This window comes from Canis lupus, chromosome 27, assembly GCF_048164855.1.
Source record: "Canis lupus baileyi chromosome 27, mCanLup2.hap1, whole genome shotgun sequence".
Taxonomy (NCBI): domain Eukaryota; kingdom Metazoa; phylum Chordata; class Mammalia; order Carnivora; family Canidae; genus Canis; species Canis lupus.
Window position 1 is genome coordinate 30,062,340 of NC_132864.1, and position 12,848 is coordinate 30,075,187.

At 48.8% G+C, this 12,848-nt stretch overlaps 1 long non-coding RNA gene across 3 annotated transcripts in view; it reads right to left on the minus strand.

The window, feature by feature from the left end:
- The window catches only part of LOC140619585 (uncharacterized), a 14,881-nt gene continuing 2,033 nt past the window's right edge, over positions 1 to 12,848 (minus strand). The window contains exons 2-4 of one of the 3 annotated variants that reach the window (XR_012019455.1): positions 5,595 to 5,791; positions 4,823 to 4,958; positions 1 to 617 (exon numbers count right to left, since the gene is read on the minus strand). This is a non-coding gene — a long non-coding RNA (uncharacterized lncRNA). Of the gene's footprint in view, positions 618 to 1,145; positions 2,017 to 4,822; positions 4,959 to 5,594; positions 5,792 to 12,848 lie in introns of those variants that run through there. The other 2 variants (XR_012019456.1, XR_012019454.1) reach the window with 2 other exon arrangements.

The window sequence follows — 12,848 nt, forward strand, 5'->3', positions numbered from 1 at the left end:
GGAGGCTGGAGTGGGGGGAGCCCGGCGGGAGCCGGTCACAGGGCGTCCGGAGTGGTCAGACGCGCGGGGATCAGAGCAGGGAGGCCGAGGGGGATAGCTGGAGACCTGGGCGGCAGAGGCACGATCCGGACCCCTGAAGGGCAGGAGCAAGGGACGTGTGGTGGCCTGGAGGCTGGCCGGCCCTTGCTGTGCGCCAGCCTTCCGGTCACACGATGTGACCTTGGTCAAGTCACACCCGCATCTTCCCTGCGCCTGCATCTCGCACCAGACCAAACTCCAAGAGACAGAGAACCAGACAGATTGGTGTGGGACGCAGATGGGGGGGATTGAGGCAAGGGTCCCAGAGGCGCAGGAAGAGGGGCTGGGGGCGTTTTGCCTAAACAAAGCAGGACAGACACAGCTCCTCAGTGGGGCCAAGAGGCTACGTCACTTTTCTGGGTAGTGAAATGGGCACGATATTAAGGCAGCACTGCCGGGGCAGCCCCGGTTGCTCAGCGGTTTAGCGCCGTCTTCAGCTCAGGGTGTGATCCTGGAGACCCGGGATCGAGTCCCACGTCGGGCTCCCTACATGGAGCCTGCTTCTGTCTCTGCCTGTGTCTCTGCCTCTCTCTGTGTGTCTATCATGAATAAATAAATAAAATCTTAATAAAAATAAAATAAAGCAGCACTGCCTCATCTCCAACAAATAATCTCTGATGCTTACAGGAATGTGAGAAGTCCATACACTGTCCTAAAACTCATCATTTTCTCCAAGGGTTGTGGCAGCTAGAAATTGTCTCCTCTGAAACCTCTGTCTTTTAAAAATTATATCCTGATAAAAAGGCAAAGGCCAGGTAAGCCACAACACTCTTCCCCCAATATTTTCTAAGATTTTATTTATTTATTTATTTATTTATTTATTTATTTATTTATTTATGAGAGAGACAGAGGCAGAGACACACGCAGAGGGAGAAGCAGGCTTCCAATGGGGAGCCGGATGCGGAACTCGATCCCAGGACCCCAGGATCATGACCTGAGCCAAAGGCAGCTGCTCAACTACCGAGACACCCAGGCGTCCCTCCCTCAATATTTTTTTATGAAAAAATTTCAAACATACTAAAAAAGCGAAATCATTTTTTAATATTTATTTATTTGAGAGACAGAGAGTGAGGAAGAGCGGGGTGAAGGGTAGAGGCAGAAGCAGACTCCCTGTTGAGCAGGGACTCCCAATGTAGGGCTTGATCCCAGGACTCCGGGATCATGACCTGAGCAGAAGGCAGATGCTTAACCAACTGAGCCACCTAGGTGCCCCAATTAAAACTGTTCTATAGTAAACACCCATATAACCACTAACGTTGAATTGTCGGGATGCTCCTGAAGAATTAGATGGAGAGAATAGTCTGATGTAAGTCCAAAGACAGACAAATGGAGCATCAAACAGTGAAGGCAGAAACTGACCTATACATAGAAATGTGGCTTTGTCAGGGGGAGCGCTGCAGTTGGGGAGAGGGGGCACTGTGACTGGCAAATCTTGCCAAGAAAATGAGTTACCCATAAGGAAAAGAAATGAAATTGGACCTCTACTGCTCATTGTACTGGAAAAATCAATTCCTTGTGAATTAAAGATCTAAATATGAAAAGTAATACTTAAGGCATTTTTAGAAAGAAACATAAAAGCCTATCCTGTTTACTTCAAGGTCAGGAGAGAATTCTTACTACATAAAAGCAGACTATAAAGGAAAAGATTGAAAATAATGCATCCACAATAAAATGAAAAACTCGTGTTAATCAAAATCTGGTAATAAAGTGGTAGGGAAAGCCACAAATGGGGAGAAAGTATTTGCAACCAATTATTCCTATAATTGAAATACTGATGCTTCCAAATCAACAGAATCATTATCTCTGGAGGTGGACCTTGTTGCTGGTGATGACAAGAACCTTGCACTGCAGGTGACTCTCATGTGCGATTCTGGCTGAGAACCATTTCCTGGGTAAGTGTAGAGCAGCCCTGTGTGAAGATGGCCCAACTCATCATCACTAGGAGAAGAGATAAATTTGTGCTATGTTCATATGTAAAATACCATGCAATAAGGAAAAACAAATGGAATAGTTGTGTGTATCACCGTGGATAATTCTAATAGAATGCTTAGCACAAAAAGCAAGTCTCCAAATGATACATACTATTTAAGCTCAAAAACATCAGGACTTAGAAGAACAATACACAAAAATCAGTTGTGTATCTCTAACATCAGTAATGAATGCTTTTAAAAGGACATTAAGACAACAATTATATTTATGATCGTTGCCCAAGAAACAAAACACCTAGAAATAAGCTTAGGCAAAGAGCTGAAAGACATGTATACTGAAAACTACGAAATATTACTGAAATAATTGAAAGAAGACCTAAATAAGTGGAAAGACATCCATGGGGGCACCTGGGTGGCTCAGTGGTTGAGAACCTGCCTTTGGCTTGGGGCGCGATCCTGGAGTTCTGAGATCAAGTCTGCATCAGGCTCCCCGCAGAGAGACTGCTTTCTCCCTCTGCCTATGTCTCTGCCTCTCTCTTTCTCTGTATGTCTCTCATGAATAAATAAAAAAATATATATGAATTTTGAATGAATGAATGAATAAAATCTTAAAAAAAAGACATTCATGTTAACTGATTGATAGACTTAATATTGTCTACCATAAGATGGCCATACTACTGAGGCACCTGGCTGGCTCTGTCAATTGAGCATCTGCCTTCAGCTCAGATCATAATCCCGGGGTCCTGGGATCAAGCCCCGTGTCTGGCTCCCTACTCTGGTTCCCTGCTCTGTGAGCCTGCTTCTCCCTCTCCTTCTGCCTGCCTCTTCCTCTGCTTGTGCTCTTTCTGTGTCAAATAAATAAATAGAATCTTAAAAAAAAAAAAAAAGATGGCCATACTACCCAAAACAATGTACAGATTAAATGTAATCCATATTGACATTCTAATAACCTTAAAAAAAAAAAAAGAAGAAGAAGAAATGGAAAACCCATCCTAAAATCTACATGGAGTTGCAAGGAGCCCTTAATACCTCATATTGACAAAAAGAACAAAATTAGAGATTCTCATTTCCCAATTTTAAAATGTATACAAAGCTACAATAATCAAAACAGTGTAGTCCTGGCGTAAAGAAACTTATAGGTCAATGGAATAGAATTGACAGTCCAGAAATATACCCAGACACCTATGGCCAATTGATTTTCAATAAGGGTGCCAAGACTATTCAATAAGGGAAAGAATAGTCTCTCTCTCTCTCTCTCTCTCTCTCTTTTTTTTTTTTTAAGATTTTACCTATTCATGAGAGAGACAGAGAGAGAGAGAGAGAGGCAGAGACACAGGCAGAGGGAGAAGCAGGCTCCATGCAAGGAGCCTGATATGGGACTCGATCTGGGGACTCCAGGATCACACCCTGAGCCAAAGGCAGACGCTTAACTGCTGAGCCATCCGGGCATCCCAAGAATAGTCTCTTTAACAAATGGTGCTGGGGAAAAAAAATTAAAAATAAAAATAAAATAATTTAAAAAATGGTGCTGGGACAACGGGACAGCTACATGTGAAAGAATAAAGTTGGACTCCTACCTTACATCATATACAAAAGTTATCTCAAAGTGGATCAACAGTGGGAATGTAAAACGGTGCAGCTGCTATAAGAAATAGTATGGTGGTTTCTCAAAAAATTAAACATAAAATTACTATATCATCCAGCAATGCAACTTCTGGGTATATATCCAAAATAAATGAAGGCAGGGACTCAAACAGATATTTGTACATCTGCATTCATAGCAGCATTATTCACAATAACTGGAAGGTGGAAACAACTGAAATTTCTATTGATGGACAAGTGGATACATTTTGTTTTGTTTTGTTTTTTTTAAGATTTTATTTATTTATTCATAGACATAGAGAGAGAGGCAGAGACACAGGCAGAGGGAGAAGCAGGCTCCATGCAGGGAGCCCGATGTGGGACTCGATCCCGGGTCTCCAGGATCACACCCCAGGCTGCAGGCGGCACCAAACCGCTGCGCCACCAGGGCTGCCCAAGTGGATACATTTTGATATGTTCATATGATGGGATATAATTTAGCCATAAGTAGGAATGAAGTCCTGACCCATGTTTGCAACGTGGAAAAACATTATGCAAAGTGAAATAACACACACCAAAACCCTAGGTATCATATGATATATTCAGAATAGGTAAATCTCTAGAGAGAGAAAGTAGATTGGTGGCTGGAGGGGAGGGGAGGGGAAATGGTATGTGACTGCTAAATGGGTACAACTTTTCCTTTTGGGGTGATGAAAATCTTGTGGAACCAGATAGAGGTGCTCGCTGAATAACACTGTGAATGTACAAAGTACTGCTGACTTTTTTTTTCACTTTAAAATGATTAATTTTACGTGAATTTCACCTCAAAAAAAAAAAAAACCATGCTGGACTAGCTATATTTTTATAAGAGATAAATTCGTCTGTAACAAAATTATAAAGAAAATCAAGGGACTAGGGCACCTGGGTGGCTGAGTTGAGCATCTGCCTTTGGCTTAGGTCATGATTTGGGGTCCTGGGATCAAGTCTCACATCAGGCTCCCCAAAGGGAGCCTGCTTTTCCCTCTGCTTATCTCTCTGCCTCTCTTTGCATCTCTCATGAATAAGTAAACAAAATCTTTTTTAAAAAATCAAGGAACTGAAAAGCAAGAACTTCAGTTCACCAGGTGGGATGTAACTGGGGAAGGGCAACCAGGGGTGTTCTGCTCTTTAAGTCACTTGGGTGTTCATTATATGATTCTTTATTCTTTGCATAGGTTACTTATGTTCTTTCATACCTTAAGAAATCACTCTTCGTAAGTTGCAAAATGCACTATGCTGGTCCCTTGATGTCCACAGAGAGTCTTGTTTCTCCAGTTCTGTAATGTCCCAGCCCATCTGTCAGCCCCAATGACAGGGTTGCAAGGATACACCCTGTAATCAGTGAGGCTGTTGACTCTACTGTCTGCCTATCCCTATTCCCACTACTTGCTCCCTAAACTCCGTCCTGCTCACCTAGGCAAGGGGTCCTCACTACCCCCTTAGCATGCACATGTACATACACACACACACACACACACACACACACACACACACATACACACAACCAGATACAGACCCCTTGCCTATACCTGTCCCTAGTCTGGAACAAGTTTCTGCCTCCCCACAAATATCCCCATCCTAGTTTTCCATTGGTGGGAGCCTTAGTGGCCCTGTAAACTTGGTGAGTAACCAAATTACTCTGTGGTCTGTCCTCCCACTGGTAACCGTTAGTTATCCTAGAAGAGACAAGTGCTTGGGGAGATAGTCTGAATGTGGCAGGGTATAGCCCAGCCCAGCCCTTCCCAGCCAGGGCCCTTCTGCTGTTGTGTGGGATGGGGTGTGGTGTGGTGGGGTGGGGGTGAGTGGAGGAGCAGGGACAGGGCAGCAAAGGCCAGGAGATTGATAGCAGGCCATGAGTGCCAGGAGAGGCCTTGCTTGGGAGCATCTGAAGAAGAGACTAGAGGACCCCACAGTGAAGGAAGAGATCCCAGTTGGGGGAAGAGGCAGGCTACTGGACCTGGTGCTGACCTTTGGGCCTCCCTCCTCTCAGGGATGGGCAGACAGGATGCTCAGCACTCTGGGCCCCTCTAGATGAGCCAAGCCCCCAGATCCCAGCTTGCTTCACTTCTGGAGCTGAGTGGGGAGCTGCCAGGGACAGCGGTGTCACTCTTTCTACTATGTTCTTCCAGGCAAGCCACTTCCCTTTTCTTGGCTTGTGTCCCCATCTATAAAAGAAAATGAGAGTCAAACCAAACAATTTGGTGGTGGTGCGGGGGGAGGGGGGGGAGTCCTTTCACCAGAAATGCTGTGACTCCAAGTGGCTTGTGTCTTGGATTACAAGGTTTCCTGTCACTGGGTTGGGCTACGAACTGTGTGGAGGAGGGCCCAGTGTCCCGTCTCCTTCAACCTCTAAAGTTGCAGGGCCACCTGGGAAGAAATGAAGCTGTTAACAAAAATGTGAAGCAGGGGGATCCCTGGGTGGCTCAGCGGTTTGGCGCCTGCCTTCGGCCCAGGGTGTGACCCTGGAGACCCGGGATTGAGTCCCGCATCGGGCTCCCTGTATGGAGCCTGCTTCTCCCTCTGCCAGTCTCTGTGACTCTCATGAATAAATAAATAAAATATTTTTTAAAATGTGAAGCAGAATATGCATTACCCGAAGTGGAATGGGGTTGGGGCAGTGAAATGTTTTAGACACCAGGAATAGAGCATGTGGAAAGGCCGGTGAATTCCATGGGCTCGAGCCCATGGCTGCTCTTCCTCTGCTGTGAAATGAATTCTTCAGTGTGATGCCAGGCTATGCATCAAAATGGACAAAGCATTCTGTGAGTGATGCTGGAAGTAGGATGAAGGGCAGGGAAGGCAAGTCCATATCCAGAACATGTCTCTGACCCGATGAGCACCCTCCGAGATGGAAGAGGGCCAATGTAATCAAGCTGCCACCAGGTGGCAAGCTAGTCCCCAGGGAATAGGACCACGCAGGGGCCCAGTGTTGGGCTTTGCTGTTTTTACAAGGGGCCTTCAGGAAGGTGATGCCTAGCTCAGGGGAGCACACCCCACCCCTATCCCCATGGGGCTTTCAGGATTAGTGGCAACAAGAGAGCTAGGCTGGGGTCTATATTTTCAGGCCCCAGAGATCCTTGAGGTCCTTCCACCTAATAGGCATGAGCCCCAGGACATATAACAAAATTTTTTTTTAATAACACATTTTCTAAGAAAAATCTTAGACTGTCCCTTGGTTGCCTGGTTCCACTGCTACCTCCCTTTCCTCACCCAGATGCCCAGAGAGGGGTGGTGACTTGCCGAAGATCACACAGGGCAGGTGCAGAGGTGCAGAGTGGCAGCAACTAACTGTGGTGTCAGGGACAGGAAGGCTGCTGAGTAGAGGGGTGGCCAGGGGCCTGCTCCTTCCCTGGGCCCAGCCCTCAGAGGGCAGAGTACATGTTGGGTCATCTAGGCACTGGACACGGAACAACAACCATGACCAGCAATGGCTCCTGCCCTTTAGAATAGATAGGAAACCATAACCAGGTACACAAGCAAGGTAATTTCAGACCACGTTAAGTGCCATATGGAGGAGATGAAATAGCACAGGGGGAGGCGGGGACCTGCTTCAGCTTTAGTACCAGAGGAAGAAACGCCTCTCTGAGGGGTGGTGTGGGGGTTAAGATGTAAATGGCAAGAATATCAGGGTGGGGTGGGAAATAAGAAATACAAGTGAGGGACTCCTGGGTGGCTCAGTGGTTGAGCATCTGCCTTCAGCTCAGGTCGTGATCCCGGGGTCCTAGGATCAAGTCCCGCATCAGGCTTTCTGCAGGGAGCCTGCTTCTCCCTCTGCCTATGTCTCCATCTCTCTCTGTGTGTCTCGTGAATATGTAAATAAAATCTTTTTAAAAAGAAGAAGAAGAAAAAGAAAGAAATACAAGTGAAAACCGCTGATGCATTTACTATGTTCCAGGCACTATTCAAGGCCCTTTGCATGAATAAACTTGTTCAATCTCATCACAGCCGTATGAGGTAGTAAGATCATCACTGCCATCCTATGGAAGGGACATTGAGGGGTGGAAGTCAAGTAACGTTGGTAGGTGATGGAAACAGGACCTGAACCCAGGGAGCCTGGCTCCAGAGTCGGCAGGGGGCGGGGAGGGGTGACTCATCCCCTGCCATTCTGTTTCCCAAAGGCACTGACCTGCACTGAACAGATCTGGTGGTGGAATCTGTATTCTATCTCAGATGCAGGGTCCCCGGATAGGAATGAAACCACCTTCTTCCCAGGGGAAGTCTCCAGGCTCTTGTGAGCCAGTCCAGAGTCAGGGCAGGGTCTCCGGCACCCTTCCTGCCCTCCTCTATCCTCCCCTTCCCACCCTGGGGGAGTCCTGCAGTCCCCACTCCCAGCCCGAAGCTTCTGGGTTCATGGCTAACTGGGCCACTAAAGGGATTTGACTCCCTGAGACACCTGGAGACTGGTGAGAAAGGGCTTAGGGATTAGACAATGATAGCTGGGAAGGTAAGGGACTTAATTAGGGGGGGTTGGGTGTGGGAAGTGGGGCGGAGAGAGGATTTGTGTCTTCACAAAGCCTGGATGGACTGCGGAAGTAGGAGGAAGTAGGCTCCTTGAGAGGAGCCGGCGGGCTCAGTTTCTCCTGTTTGTTGTGGCTTCAGAAATAACACATAATAGTACTGATAATCCTCCCACTTTGCACACCCACCACTTTTCTAGCCCTTAATTCACTTGCAGTTCTCACAGCAGCCCCAGGAGAGAGGCAAGGATTATTTTTCCCTGCAGGTGACAGGCACCTGGAGAAGGCAGGTGACTTTGCCCCCTGAGGAGCTGGGTTTTGGTTTCAGGCCTCCTAGCTCCTGGTCCGGGACTGCTTTCTGGCTCTCATGGCACTCCTGCAGGGGGAGAGGCCCCAGCGGGGGCCAAGGAGCTGCCAGGGGAAGTCATTCGGAACCCTGGCTACCACCTCCTAGACCAAAGTCCATAAAAACCCCTGCTCTCCTAACTGGGAGCTGGGGAGGAAGGGAAAGAGGGAGGGAGTAGAGGGGTTGCCATCCTCTATTCTGGGTAGGGCTGGGGATGGGACCTGAGGGGCCTGACAAGGGGGCTCCTCATCCTGCCCCTCCCTTACACCCGCCCCACCCTCCCCAAGGGAGATTCATAGGTGGCCCTTCAGCTTTCAAAAGCATTCTCCACCCATGGTCTGAATTTACCCTGGCCGAGGTTCCAGTCTCGTTCTGTCCTGAGGATGCTGAGGTCCCCAAAGGAGAAGGACCTCCCTACTCCTGCCATCTGCCATCCACCATCCGCACAGGGGGTGGCAGGAGCTAAGGGAGCCCTTAGCTCAGGGGTCTCAGAATAGCCCGTCTCCACCTCTCAAAGGTCCCTCCTGTCACCTGCCCCTTCTACACACATGTACCCCTAAGCCCTGATTTTTAAAAAAGATTTTATTTATTTATTCATGAGAGACACACAGAGAGAGGCAGAGACATAGGCAGAAGGAGAAGCAGGCTCCCTGCAGGGAGCCTGATGAGGGACTCTATCCCAGGACCCCAAATCACGATCTGAGCCAAAGGCAGACACTCAACCACTGAGCCACCCAGGGGCCCCTAAGCCCTGATTCTTTATCTGATCCCTACTTCCCCTCTCACTTATCCACAGCCCAAGCTCAGTCTGGGCATGCCACCAACCCCAATACTGTAAGTACCATGAGGCCAGTCTTCCTACTCTAGGATTACCACAATGCTCAGTGAAATATGTGAAGGAAGGAGTGAATGGTTTCTAGGCCTCCTGCCCCATCCAGTATGCGAACTCCTGCTTAGTCATCAGGTCTCTGGGGAACCTGAGATGCCCCTTACCCCCCCAACCCAGCAGGGAGCTTCCTGACTGACCAATATGGTGGCACTGTACTTGAATGATCTGTTGTCCCAGCCATCTCCCTGGGGACCAGGGACTCCTTGAGGGCAGAGTCTGGTCAGCCTTGTTCTCCGAGGTGTCCCAATGCCTGGCACCAAGCTGCTGCCTAAATACTTCCGAATGGAGCCAAGGAATGCAAGGTACTCTGGCTCCCAGCTCCAGCCTGGACCACCTGGAGGAGTACAGGACTGAGTCCATCACAGTCGCTTCCTCATTCTGCTGCTGTCACCTCTGTCGTCATGGCATTCCAGGCAGTGTGGGATTTCTTCATTCCCTCCCCACTTTGTTGGGGAAAAAACAAAACAAAACAAACTTAAGGCAGCTGAAACCCCACATGGCAGGACTGGGATAAGGAAAGGAGGCAAGGAGGCTGGAGTCAGGGCCCTTCTGTGTGGTCGCCTGCAAACACAAGGGCTTTCTAGAGAGTTCTGCTGCCCTGGCCCATGGAAGTAGAGTGTTCCACAAATATTTGTTAAAGGGTTTAAAAGACTGTTTTCTCTGACTCTCAAACCACCATGCCAATCCCAGCACCACCCCCTTTCCCTGCTGGTACCAGACAATCAGAGGACAAGGTACCTGGGGTCTCTGATCTGGAGGTCAGTGCCCTTGTTTTAGAGAAGTCATCCAAAGCCCAGAGCCCAGGGCAGACAGCCCCAAGGAGCACCCCCTCCCGTGCCAGTGCTCATTGCTAAATAGTCACTGTAGCACATTCACTCAAGAACACAGCCAGAAGTCCTGGCCCCGGACTCCCAGTCCAGTGCCCCTGCCTGTGTCCACAGCCACCTCCCAGAGGAATCTCAGCCCCAAGGCACTAACTCCCAAAACTAGAACCACTAGTTACCCCCACGCTCCTTCTAGATCTCCTAGGCCTGGCAGCCTTCTTTCAGCTGTTACTACTACCTTGCCTGGCAAGGGGTACTCAGCACAGCACACTCATTACAGAGCTGGCAAGTGGCAGGGCCCGGATCTCCCCTCAGGCCTGCCTGACTGAAGAGGCTGGGCTCTTCCTGTTGGGCCAGGCCTTTGCTGATATCACCACTGCAATACAGAGTAGTCAGTGTCAAGGTCAGGAGAGAGGGGGTACTGCTTGGTAGGGCTCCCATGTTGGATTGATTAGATCAGGGCGAAGTTCCTGGAAACAGCATCTGATCAGGGCTTTGAAGATCAGGGAGGATCTGGTAGGAGGAAAAGGGAGAGGGAAGTGACTATGACAGAGGCAGGAGAGCTGAGGTATGTCTGAGGGACAGCATGGAGCTTCTTTGACTAAAATGAAAGTGTGTGGAGGGGAGGAGCAGCAGTGGAGGCCCACAGTAGATACTGGGATGAGATAGGCCTTGGCCTTGAGCGCAGATCAGTGAGATTGGGCTGACTCCTGAAGGAACTAGGGAGCCACTGCAGATTCTTGAGCAGGTGAACAACATACCTAGCAGGAAGCGAGACTTGCTGGACAGGGGTAAGGGGTTAGAGAAAAGGTGGGGATGCGGAGGAGGGGCTCTCTCTTAGTAACCAGCTCAGAGGAGTCTACTGGATTAATATTCTAGGATTTATATTATCAGATTAACTAGCTGTTCCATAGTGGGCTGGAGATAGGTAAGTGTCAGTGGAGGAAGGAGAAGCAGGCAGCCACAGGACCTGAGAAGGGCAGACTGGAAGAAGTGTGTATACTTCACTTAGATCTTTATCATGGGTAACTCCAGATTCCTGGGGGCTTGTTTGGGGCTGAGGATGATTTCCTGCTGGGTGAATGTTTTCCTCATGCTTTCCTGGGTAGCCTGTGTAGGGAACTCCCAGGTGAGTCCACACGGCAACCTGTGGGTACCTGGAAGCATTTGGCCCAGAAACCAGAGACTTGGATACAAGTCCTAAATCTACACTTAATCTTTTTTTTTTTTTTAAGATTTTATTTATTTATTCATGATAGACACAGAGAGAGACAGAGTGAGCGAGAGAGAGAGAGAGAGAGGCAGAGACACAGGCAGAGGGAGAAGCAGGCTCCATACAGGGAGCCTGACGTGGGACTCGATCCCCGGTGTCCAGGATCATACCCTGGGCTGAAGGTGGCACTAAACCGCTGAGTCACTCAGGGATCCCCTCTACACGTACTCTTATGGGACCACCTCTTTCCTCAATAAATCACCTGACTTAAAGGGTCACCACAGGCTTAAATGAAAAACTAGATCTGAAAGTGCCTTGCAAACTGTAAAGTGCTATAAAGGAGCTATTCTTCTATTTTCCTTTGAATAGGCCCTACATCTTGCCCCTGGAAGAGTCTTTTTTTTTTCTAAACATTTATTAATTTTAAAGATTTTATTTTTTATTTGTTCATGATAGACAGAGAGAGAGAGAGAGGCAGAGACACAGGCAGAGGGAGAAACAGGCTCCAAGCCGGGAGCCCAACGCGGGACTCCATCATGGGACTCCAGGATCGCGCCTTGGGCCAAAGGCAGGCGCTGAACCGCTGAGCCACCCAGGGATCCCCTGGAAGGGTCTTATATAAAGATTTCAGCCACATGTCCAACAAGGAAGGCAGCCATGCCTTCTGCCCTGAGCCTGAAGCCAATGATTCTTTAACTAGGGCAGATCTGTTGGGACAGCTAAAAACTCCTCCCAGGGGTAGGAGGGCCGAAGCAAGACCCTCAACTCTGCACCCTGCAGCGGATCTTCACGGTGGGGGCCTTGTCAGGTGCAGACAGGCACCCATAGCAGGCCCGCTGTGGCCTGCCTCTGTCTTTTAACCTGGAGAGTCTGGGATCATCCTGCTGTCTACTCCCCTGGAGACCTGAATGCAAAGTTGGCTGGGGCCCCACTCTAGAGGTGGAATGCCCACGGGCTCCTGGGCCTGGTTCTGTGTGAATTCCAGGCTATACGGGGAGGCACCGGGCAAAGCTCTCTACATCTGTCACACCACTAACAATTTGGAACTGTGCCTTTGTCTTTCCACACTATTTTTTTTAAGATTTATTTATTTATTTATTTATTTATTTTAATTTTTTAAAAAAAATTTATGATAGTCACACACACAGAGAGAGAGAGAGAGAGAGAGGCAGAAACACAGGCAGAGGGAGAAGCAGGTTCCATGCACCGGAGCCCAACGTGGGATTCGATCCCGGGTCTCCAGGATTGCGCCCTGGGCCAAAGGCAGGCGCTAAACCACTGCGCCACCCAGGGATCCCAAGATTTGTTTATTTATGATAGAGAGAGAGAGAGAGAGAGAGAGGCAGAGATTCAGGAGGAGGGAGAAGCAGGCTCCATGCCGGGAGCCCGACATGGGACTTGATCCCAAGACTCCAGGATCGCGCTCTGGGCCAAAGGCAGGCGCCAAACCGCTGAGCCACCCAGGGATCCCCTGTCTTTCCACACTATTAAGT